Source organism: Oncorhynchus kisutch, unplaced genomic scaffold (genome assembly GCF_002021735.2).
Source record: "Oncorhynchus kisutch isolate 150728-3 unplaced genomic scaffold, Okis_V2 Okis01b-Okis20b_hom, whole genome shotgun sequence".
NCBI classification, from domain to species: Eukaryota; Metazoa; Chordata; class Actinopteri; order Salmoniformes; family Salmonidae; genus Oncorhynchus; species Oncorhynchus kisutch.
In genome coordinates this window covers 5,324,278-5,335,998 of record NW_022261978.1, presented here as the reverse complement: position 1 = coordinate 5,335,998, position 11,721 = coordinate 5,324,278, and the positions used below count along the sequence as shown (strand labels likewise).

Genomic DNA, 11,721 nt, shown 5'->3' with positions numbered 1-11,721 from the left:
CACACACACACACACACACACACACACCACACACACACACACTTAGATAACACACACACCTGGATATCACACACCACAACACACACACCTGGAAAGCACGCACCCACACACTTGGATAACACACAACACACACACCAGGGTCAAGGTTAGCGATAACTTAACACTGCGTATTTATAGTATCCTTGATGCTAATTCCATGGCTTGTGTCTGTTATATAAACCCAGCAAAAAAAGAAATGTCCTCTCATTGTCAACTGCGTTTATTTTCAGCAAATTTAACATGTGTAAATATTTGTATGAACATAACAGATTCAACAACTGAGACATAAACTGAACAAGTTCCACAGACATGTGACAAACATAAATGGGGATAATGTGTCCCTGAACAAAGGGGGAAAAAAGTAACAAGTCACCTAACGCTTGTGTGTGGCCACAGCTGCATTAAGTACTGCAGTGCATCTCCTCCTCATGGACGGCCCAGATTTACCAGTTCTTGATGTGAGATGTTACCCCACTCTTCCACCAAGGCACAAGCAAGTTCCCGGAGGGAATGGGAGGAATGGCTCTGACATGCTCAATGGGATTGAGATCCGGGCTCTTCGCTGGCCATGGCAGAACACTGACATTCCTGTCTTGCAGGAAATCACGCACAGAACGAGCAGTGTGGCTGGTGGCATTGTCATGCTGGAGGGACATGTCAGGATGGCCTGCAGGAAGGTGAGGGGAGGGAGGAGGATGTCTTCCCTGTACGCACAGCGTTGAGATTGCCTGCAATGACAACAAGCTCAGTCCGATGATGCTGTGACACACCACCCAGACCATGACGGACCCTCCACCTCCAATTTCAATCCCGCTCTAGAGTGCAGGCCTTGTTGTAGTTGTAACGCTCATTCCTTCGACAATAAACGCAAATCTGACCATCACCCCTGGTGAGACAAACCGAGCACTCGTCAGTGAAGAGCACTTTTTGCCAGTCCTGTCTGGTCCGTGACGTTGTTGCCGGTGATGTCTGGTGAGGACCTTACACAGGCCGGAGCACATCTGCAGTCCTCATGCCTCCTTGCAGCATGCCTAAGGCACGTTCACGCAGATGAGCAGGGACCCTGGGCACATCTGCAGTTCTTCATGCCTTCTTGCAGCATGCCTAAGGCACGTTCACGCAGATGAGCAGGGGCCCTGGCCACAATCTGCAGTCCTCATGCCTCCTTGCAGCATGTCCAAGGCACGTTCACGCAGATGAGCAGGGACCCTGGGCATCTTTCTTTTGGTGTTTTTCAGAGTCAGTAGTGTGACGTCCTTCCCACTCTGTGTGAAGTCCCTCCCACTCTGTTGTGACGTCCCTCCCACTCTGTGTGACGTCCCTCCCACTCTGTGTGACGTCCCTCCCACTCTGTGTGACGTCCCTCCACTCTGTCTGCCGAGTTCTTTCTCTTGTTCTTGTTTTCCTTAATAGGATGTCGGTGGGCGGAGCCGGGAGGGTCGTCAGGGAAATGGGACACACCTTGGCTCAGGTGTGTCCCAGGAATAAATACACCTCTTCTCCGTTCATGGAGGAGACTCTCTCCATGCAGACACAGACAGATTTTGGTTGTGGTATTTTTGGGGCTATTTGGTTTGTTTGTGTTGGCACCTTTCAACACCCCTCATTATCAGATGTAAACACGCGACCACTCACTTACACTACTGACTAAACACACACCGTTGTTAATTGTATTTACTAACTTCGGTTAATAAATATATTTTGTTATTCTTTATCTCCACGTTGTCTCCCTTTTTGTTACGGGCTTCGAGCCGGTCCGTGTCAGTAGAAAGGCCTCTTTAGTGTCCTAAGTTTTCATAACTGTCCTTAATTGCCTACCGTCTGTAAGCTGTTAGCGTCTTAACGACCGTTCCACAGGTGCATGTTCATTAATTGTTTATGGTTCATTGAACAAGCATGGGGAAACAGTGTTCAAACCCTTTACAATGAAGATCTGTGAGGTAATTTGGGTCTTGAAAAAGCAACGTTTCTTTTTTCTGCTGAGTTTATAGTAGTCTTGTCCCAGGCCAAGTGTGTGTTGTGTGTGTGTGTGTGTGTGTGTGTGTGTGTGTGTGTGTGTGTGTGTGTGTGTGTGTGTGTGTGTGTGTGTGTGTGTGTGTGTGTGTGTGTGTGTGTCTGCATAGCACTGTCTTTATATATGGACTTCCTCCTGTCTCTCTCGTAGACGGTTGCCGGGTGCCGTATCGCCATGGTGATGATGCAGTACAGCGTCATCGCCAACAACTATTTGGCTGCTGGTGGAAGGCATCTACCTGCACAGCCTCCTGGTTGTCACCGTGTTCACTGAGAGAAACTACTTCTGCATCTACCTGTTTATCGGCTGGGTGAGGAGGGGTGTGTGTGTGTGTGTGTGTGTGTGTGTGTGTGTGTGTGTGCGTGCGTGCGTGCGTGTGTGTTTTTGTGTGTGTTTTTGTGTGTGTGTTTAGATGTGTGTGATTGGTGATCCTCCCTCTCTCTTTTCTCCTTCTCATCAGGTGCTCCTCTGATATTTGTGTTGCCGTGGGTGATAGTCAAATACCTGTACGAGAATGAAGAGTGAGTGAATAAATATTATTTATTAAATGTGTTGTTTCCATGGTAATGGAATGATGCTGAGACACATCTTTTTCTTAGTAAACCAATACAAGTCTCCACTTTGAACAAATGTAAACATTTACTTGGAAAAACATCTGCACAGTTCCTCCTGTAAATGTGTTTTGTAAATGTTCAGTGTAAATGGTTAAAAGTAGTGCTTGTGCATAGAGTTGTATGGTTTGTTTAAACTATGGTTTGTTTAGTATAACGTTTTAGAGTGAAAAATTTGAGTCTCAGTGTCATTCGGTTACTGTGGAATTACCCAAATATGATCAGTTAAAATCTGTGAGGTAAATGATCACTCCTTCTACGACTGAGAGTTTTTCAGATGCTCTTTCAAATGTTATATGTTTTACGAGGCTAGAATATGCTAATGTTGATTAAAACCCATTATGAGTTGAGACTGTTCCCCTCTCTCCTTAGACTGTCCCTCTCTCCTTAGACTGTTCCCCTCTCTCTCTCCCTAGACGTTCCCTCTCTCTCCTTAGACTGTTCCCTCTCTCTCTCCTTAGACTGTTCCCTCTCTCTCCTTAGACTGTTCCCTCTCTCTCCTTAGACTGTTCCCTCTCTCTCCTTAGACTGTTCCCTCTCTCTCCTTAGACTGGTTCCCTCTCATCTTCCTTAGACTGTTCCCTCTCTCTCCTTAGACTGTTCCCTCTCTCCTTAGACTGTTCCCTCTCTCTCCTTAGACTGTTCCCTCTTCTCTCCTTAGACTGTTCCCTCTCTCCTTAAACTGTTTTCCCTCTCATCTCCTTAGACTGTTCCATCTCTCTCCTTAGACTGTTCCTCTCTCTCCTTAGAACTGTTCCTCCTCTCCTTAGACTGTTCCCTCTCTCTCCTTAGACTGGTCTCTCACTCTCCTTAGACTGTTCCCCTCTCTCATTAGACGGTTCCCCCCCTCTCTCTCTCCTTAGACTGTTCCCTCTCTCCCTTAGACTGTTCCCTCTCTCCTTAGACTGTTCCCTCTCTCCTTAGACTGTTCCCCTCTCTCCTTAGACTGTTTCTCTCACTCTCCTTAGACCTGTTCCCCTCTCTCATTAACTGTCCTTCCCTCCTCTCCTCTCTCTCCTTATACTGTGTTCCCTCTCTCCTTAGACTGTTCTCTCTCTCTCCTTAGACTGTTCCCTCTCCTCTCCTTAGACTGTTCCTCTCGTCTCCTTAGACTGTTCACCTCTCTCCTTAGACTGTTCCTCTTCCCTTAGCCTGTTCCCTCGTCTCCTTAGACTGTTCCCTCTCTCTCCTTAGACTGTTCTCTCACTCTCCTTAGACTGTTCCCCCTCTCTCTCTCCTTATACTGTTCCCTCTCTCCTTAGACTGTTCTCTCCTCTCTCCTTAGAACTGTTCCCCCTCTCTCTCCCTTAGACTGTTCCCTCTCTCTCCTTAGACTGTTCCCTCTCTCTCCTTAGACTGTTCCCTCTCTCTCCTTAGACGTTCCCTCTCTCTCCTTAGACTGTTCCCTCTCTCCTTAGACTGTTCCCTCTCTCTCCTTAGACTGTTCCCTCTCTCCTTAGACTGTTCTCTCTCTCTCTCCTTAGACTGTTCCCTCTCTCCTTAGACTGTTCCCCCCTCTCTCTCTCCTTAGACTGTTCCCTCTCTCCTTAGACTGTTCTCTCTCTCTCCTTAGACTGTTCCCTCTCTCATTAGACTGTTCCCCCTCTCTCTCTCCTTAGACTGTTCCCTCTCTCTCCTTAGACTGTTCCCTCTCTCCTTAGACTGTTCCCTCTCTCACTTAGACTGTCCCTCTCTCTCCTTAGACTGTTCTCTCTCTCTCCTTAGACTGTTCCCCCTCTCTCTCTCCTTAGACTGTTCCCCTTCTCTCCTTAGACTGTTCCCTCTCTCTCCTTAGACTGTTCCCTCTCCTCCTTAACTGTTCCCTCTCTCTCCTTTAGACTGTTCCCTCTCTCCTTAGACTGTTCCCTCTCTCCTTAGACTGTTCCCCCTCTCTCTCTCCTTAGACTGTTCCTCTCTCTCCTTAGACTGTTCCCTCTCTCCTTAGACTGTTCCCTCTCTCTCCTTAGACTGTTCCCTCTCTCCTTAGACTGTTCCCTCTCTCTCCTTACTGTTCCCTCTCTCTCCTTAGACTTTCCCTCTCTCTCTCCTTAGACTGTTCCCTCTTCTCCTTACTGTTCCCTCTCTCTCCTTAGACTTTTCCCTCTCCCCTCTCTCCTTAGACTGTTCCCGTCTCTCCTTCGACTGTTGCCTCTCTCTCTCTCCTTAGACTGTTCCATCTCTCTCTCCTTAGACTGTTCCATCTCTCTCTCCTTCGACTGTTCCCACTCTCTCTCCTTAGACTGTTCCCTCTCTCACCTTAGACTGTTCCCCCTCTCTCTCCTTAGACTGTTCCCATCTCTCACCTTAGACTGTTCCCTCTCCCTCCTTAGACTGTTCCCTCTCTCTCCTTAGACTGTTCCCTCTCTCTCCTTAGACTGTTCCCTCTCTCTCCTTAGACTGTTCCCTCTCCCTCCTTAGACTGTTCCCTCTCTCTCCTTAGACTGTTCCCTCTCTCTCCTTAGAACTGCTCCCTCTCACTCCTTAGACTGTTCCCTCTCTCTCCTTAGACTGTTCCCTCTCTCTCCTTAGACTGTTTCCCTCTCTCTCCTTAGACTGTTCCCTCTCTCTCCTTAGACTGTTCCCTCTCTCACTCCTTAGACTGTTCCCTCTCTCTCTCCTTAGACTGTTCCCTCTCTCACTCCTTAGACGGTTCCCTCTCTCTCTCCTTAGACTGTTCCCTCTCCTTAGACTATTCCCTCTCTCTCCTTAGACTGTTCCCTCTCTCTCCTTAGACTGTTCCCTCTCTCTCCTTAGACTGTTCCCTCTCTCTCCTTACTGTTCCCTCTCTCACTCCTTAGACTGTTCCCTCTCTCTCCTTAGACTGTTCCCTCTCTCTCCTTAGACTTTTCCCTCTCTCACTCCTTAGAGTTAGACCACACATTCTTCTGTATCTCACTACTTGGAAAACATTACATATGCAGAGTATGTATATTTAGGCTGGGATATAATCAGATCAGAGGTGGGATCCACATCATAGGAGCTCTTGACATTTAAAGGTATTTTCCGATTGAGCCGACATATGGAGCCTTTACAGTGGATGCAGTCTCCTGGGAACGTGGGAATGTTGATGCTGAAAATGATGATGAGGATGATGATGGTGATGATGGTGGTGATGGTGATGTTGGTGATGATGATGATGGTAGTGATGATGTTGTTTAGGTGCTGGGAGAGGAACATCAACATGGGTTACTGGTGGATTATACGTTCTCCCATCCTGTTAGCTTACCTGGTGAGTTTTATTCTCTCTCTCTCTCTCTCTCTCTCTCTCTCTCTCTCTCTCTCTCTCTCTCTCTCTGTCTCTCTCTCCCTCTCTCTCTCTCTCTCTCTCTCTCTCTCTCTCTCTCCCTCTCTCTCTCTCTCTCCTCACTCTCTCTTCTCTCTCTTCCCCTCTCTCCCCCTCTCTCTCTTTCTCTCTCTCTATTCTCTCTCTCTCTTGCTCCTCTCTCTCTTCCCCCTCTCCCTCTCCCTCTCTCTCTCTTTCCCCCTCTCTCTCTCTCTCTCTCTTCCCCCTCTCTCTTTCTCTTTCCCCCTCTCTCTCTCTCTCTCCCTCTCCTTCTCTCTCCATTGATCTCTAGAGTATTTCAACATGAGGTATTATGATGTATTAAAATGACTTATTAATAACTATCTGCATCAGCTTCTAGAGTATTTCAACATGAGGTACTCTGATGCACAAGCACTGAAATATTAAGTCCAGTAACTAGAATATCGCATAAATCATAAATCTTCATTTTTATAAAAAAAATATATCAATTTGATAAATTCCAAAATTGTTACTATTTATTAGCTATACTTTTTGATTACGTCCATTCAGTGATCAAGTCTTAATGTTTAAAAAGGTTATTTTACATCTTCAATGATTTGCTATTTTAACCCAGTTCAGCAGGTATAGCTAAACACAGTGCTCATTCCACAGGCAGTCAGTGGAGGCAGGACTCCTCCTGCATTCATCATGTTTACAGTGTCCATGTATGTTAGTAGAATAAGTTATAGTTCTGGGAGACCCTGCCTATATCACACACACACAGACAGACAGACAGACAGACAGACAGACGGACAGACAGACAGACAGACAGACAGACGGACAGACAGTTGGCTCTGCTAATATTTAGGCTTCATTTCTCTCTCCTTTTGTCTTTTTTCTCGTTCTCTTTCTCAGATGAATTTCTTTATCTTCATCCGGATTATAAAGATCCTGATGTCGAAGCTCAAGGCCCATCAGATGAGATACACAGATTACAAGTTCAGGTGGTTGAGGTCTTCAAATCCCTCCATCCCATCTTCCCTTCTAAAGTCATGTACTTGATATATTAACGAGTTACAGAGTTGTGTGTCTAGTGTGTGGTTGGTCTCTGTAACATTCTCCTTTTATGACCCCAACTTTTCCTCTCGCCCCTTCTGCCTCCTTCTTTCAATATGATAACTCTCTATCTCTCTCCCTCGCTTTTTCACCTTCTCCCCCTTCTCTCTCTCCCTCATACTCTCTCCCCCCTTCTCTCTCTCCCTCGCTCTTTCACCTTCTCTCCCTCATACTCTCTCTCACCTTCTCTCTCTCCCTCATACTCTCTCTCCCTCATACTCTCTCTCCCTCATACTCTCTCTCTCTCTCTCTCTCTCTGTCTCTGTCTCTCTCTCTCTCTCTCTCTCTCTCTCTCTCTCTCTCTCTCTCTCTCAGGCTGGCTAAATCCACTCTGACCCTCATCCCTCTGCTGGGTATTCACGCCATCCTCTTCACCTTAGTCATCGATGAGTCCGTCCCCAAAGGTTCCAAGATGCGTCTCATCCGCCTCTTCTACGACCTCCTCTTCAACTCCTTCCAGGTCAGGAGATCAAACTTACATCACTTCCTGTATAGGTATCATCGGATAAATACCATATGGCACCCTCTTCCCTATATAGTGCACTATTTTTGGCCAGGTCCCACAGGGCATAACATTATTAAGACTGTAATGTGGTGGTATGTTGTGTCACCATGGTGATAAGGTGTAATATCTGTCATAGAGGTGATATAGGATAGTAATAAGACTGTAATGTGGTGGTATGTTGTGTCACCATGGTGATAAGGTGTAACTCTGTCATAGAGGTGAAATAGGGTAGTAATAAGACTGTAATGTGGTGGTATGTTGTGTCACCATGGTGATAAGGTGTAATATCTGTCATAAAGGTGAAATAGGATAGTAATAAGACTGTAATGTGGTGGTATGTTGTGTCACCATGGTGATAAGGTGTAACTCTGTCATAGAGGTGAAATAGGGTAGTAATAAGACTGTAATGTGGTGGTATGTTGTGTCACCATGGTGATAAGGTGTAATATCTGTCATAGAGGTGAAATAGGGTAGTAATACGACTGTAATGTGGTGGTATGTTGTGTCACCATGGTGATAAGGTGTAATTCTGTCATAGAGATGAAATAGGGTAGTAATAGACTGTAATGTGGTGGTATGTTGTGTCACCATGGTGAAAAGGTGTGACGCTGTCATAGAGGTGAAATAGGGTAGTAATAGACTGTAATGTGAATATGAACATGTACATATGAATAGTGTGTAAATATTATTTTTGTTGTCTCTTGGTGTCTTTCCTATATGTAAAAAAACAAATAGTATTATATAGTATATATATATAAAAAATAGTGAATAGTGTGTAAATGTCAGTCTCTCGATGTGCAAAACTGATAGAGACATACCCCAAGCGACTTACAGCTGTAATCGCAGCAAAAGGTGGCGCTGAATAAGGGGGCTGAATAATTTTGCACGCCCAATTTTTCAGTTTTTGATTTGTTAAAAAAGTTTGAAATATCCAATAAATGTCGTTCCACTTCATGATTGTGTCCCACTTGTTGTTGATTCTTCACAAAAAAATACAGTTTTATATCTTTATGTTTGAAGCCTGAAATGTGGCAAAAGGTCGCAAAGTTCAAGGGGGCCGAATACTTTCGCAAGGCACTGTACTTTTACTTTTGATACGTACGTATAATTTAGCAATTACATTTGCTTTTGATACTTGTGTATTGTACTAAGTGTATTTGTGTACTTGTACTTGTGTACTTGTGTATGATGCTAAGTGTATTTAAAACCAAATAGTTTTTTATTTTTACTCAAGTAGGATTTTTCTGGGTGACTTTCACTTTTACTTGAGTCATTTTCTATTAAGTAATCTTTTACCCAAGTATGACAGTTGGATACTTGTTCTCCCACTGCTTTCACTGTCTTTTATATAGACCCCATGAAGAGTAGCTGAGACATGTGCAGTAGCTCATGGGGATCCTAATAAACTAAACTAATGTGGTGTTACGGTGTGTTACCGTGGTGATAAGGTGTTCTTAACCTCTCCCTCTCTACAGGGCCTACTGGTGGCCATCTTGTATTGTTTCGTCAACAAAGAGGTGAGTCTGAATGCCCTTTTCCCTCTCACTCCTCTCTCCCTCTCCCCCTCTTTCTCTTGTCTCCCCCCTCTTATATAATCTTATCATTACCTGTCTTTATCTGCTCCTCTCTCTCTCTCGCTCTCTCTTTTTTCCTCCCTCCTCTCTCCTTCTCTCTCCCTCCATCTGTTTGTCTCTCTCCAGGTCCAGTCTGAGATGTTGAAAAAGTGGAAGAGGTGGAAGCTGGGTAAAGACATCGAGGAAGAGTACCGTCATACATACAGCCACGCGCCTCACGTCAAGAGCGGCAGCATCGTCACCGGCAACCTGGCCGGTGTCCAAGACAATGGCAGCGACCCTAAAGACTCACAGTTAGCCCCCAACCCCGACTACGACCCTGATCCTAACCCTGCCTCAACCTCCATCACCCCCAATGAGAGCAGTAGATTGGTGGGGTCCTGCCACAACAGGACGGATAAAACAAAGACTCAACCCTCCCTGCAGTGTCCCTCCACACCACATGGTGGCACTAACAACTGCAGCACTCTGATGGAGGACATTTGTCTGGAGGAGAGGGCTCAGAGTTATACACGCCCAGAGGAGGGCGCCGAAAGCAACTTCTGACCAACGGGGGAAGACCATCCCCAGCCTATGGATAGATTGATTGGTTGATTGATAGATTGCTAAAGTGTTCTGGTGTAGAAAGAGACAACACACCTACTGGAGGGGTCCGTTAATGCATTGCAGGTCCAGATCCTATGGATTGATTGATTGATTGATTGATTGATTGATTGATTGATTGGTTGATTGGTTGATTGGTTGGTTGATTGATTGGTTGATTACAGGTCCAGAAGAATTGATGGTCTGAAAATATGAAACATTTTACTGTTTATTTTTTGACCCCCCACTGTGTTCAGGTTGACAAGGACTACTACTAAGGGGAAACTAGTAGGCCTGCTAGCTGTGTTCAGGTTGACAAGGACTACTGCTAAGGGGAAACTAGCAGGCCTGCTAGCTGTGTTCAGGTTGACAAGGACTACTACTAAAGGGAAACTAGTAGGCCTGCTAGCTGTGTTCAGGTTGACAAGGACTACTGCTAAAGGGAAACTAGCAGGCCTGCTAGCTGTATTCAGGTTGACAAGGACTACTGCTAAGGGGAAACTAGCAGGCCTGCTAGCTGTGTTCAGGTTGACAAGGACTACTACTAAAGGGAAACTAGCAGGCCTGCTAGCTGTGTCCATGTGTACGACCGCTAACCAAACGCTACCCTCGCTCAACAACTCCCTGGCTGTGCTCCGATTCTCCTTCCCTTTTCTAGAAGTGTGCACTAGCACCCCCGTCAATCATTTAAAGCGTAGGATTGGTGTAGCTTCACATTGGCTGGAGGTAATTACCCACCATTTTCAGATGCATGTGAGGAAGTCCACACCGTGTGTCCCTGTTCTCTACTGCTACTGAGAGCTTCACTTGTCCTCTATGTCTTTGTGAGTGTGGCCCAAACGGAGCCCTATTCCCTATATAGTGCACTACTTTAGACCAGGACCCTATTGTATATAGTACACTACTTTAGACCAGAACCCTATTGTATATAGTACACTACTTTAGACCAGAAGAACCCTATTCTCTATATAGTGCACTCCTTTAGACCAGAGCCCTATTCCCAATATAGTACACTACTTTAGACCAGGACCCTATTGTATATAGTACACTACTTTAGACCAGAACCCTATTCCCTATATAGTGCAATATTTTAGACCAGAGCCCTATTGTATATAGTACACTACTTTTGGCCAGAGCCCTATTGCCTATATAGTGCACTACTTTAGACCAGAGCCCTATTCCCTATATAGTGCACTACTTTAGACCAGAGCCCTATTCCCTATATAGTGCACTACTTTAGACCAGAGCCCTGTATAGTGCATAGGGGACCTTTTGAAAGCTCAGCGCTGTGGTTCTGTATGACCCTCAGCAGCCACCGTACAACACTGTTGGCTTGCACAGTTTAGTTTAGTTCAGCACGTTCCTACCAAAACAACCATGGACACGTCTTGTTGGTAACATCTTGCATAACTAAACCATTCATATTATAGATCTAATCCGTGTCAAAATTAGTGACATTTACACAGATTTACAAAGATTTACACACACACGCGCACACACACACACACACACACACACACACACACACACACACACACACACACACACACACACACACACACACACACACACACACACACACACACACACACACACACACGTTCCTGCCAGAGCGTTCTATCTCTGCCCTCTCTGGCCAGGACAGGACCAGATCAGAACACCCTAGAGAACAGACTCAGCTGTGGAACAACGGGACATTCCAGATTGTTGCCAGGTCTGTCTGGCATTCAGACAGACATTTCTGGAACCCCCAAGGATTATGGGACTGTGGAGGACTGGACCTCTCACTGTCTCTCTGAGAGGATTATGGGTAGTTTGTTTGGGTGCAATTTGTTTTGGAGTGAATATTGAGTTTCACCATGAACTGTTGGCCCCATTTGAGTGGACAGACAGAGAAACAGACAGACTGTATAAATGTAAGATATTCAGGTCCTATAAGGACAGCCAACCTACCGACCACCAATCAGACATAAGGATGCATCATACCAACTCTTACCTCCAGGGGGACTATAAGATATGGGGCACCTCCCCCCCCC

At 45.7% G+C, this 11,721-nt stretch overlaps 1 pseudogene; it reads left to right on the top strand.

The window, feature by feature from the left end:
• The window catches only part of LOC116358821 (glucagon receptor-like), a 28,963-nt pseudogene extending 18,336 nt beyond the window's left edge, over window positions 1-10,627 (top strand).
• Window positions 10,628-11,721: the final 1,094 nt, after the last annotated feature.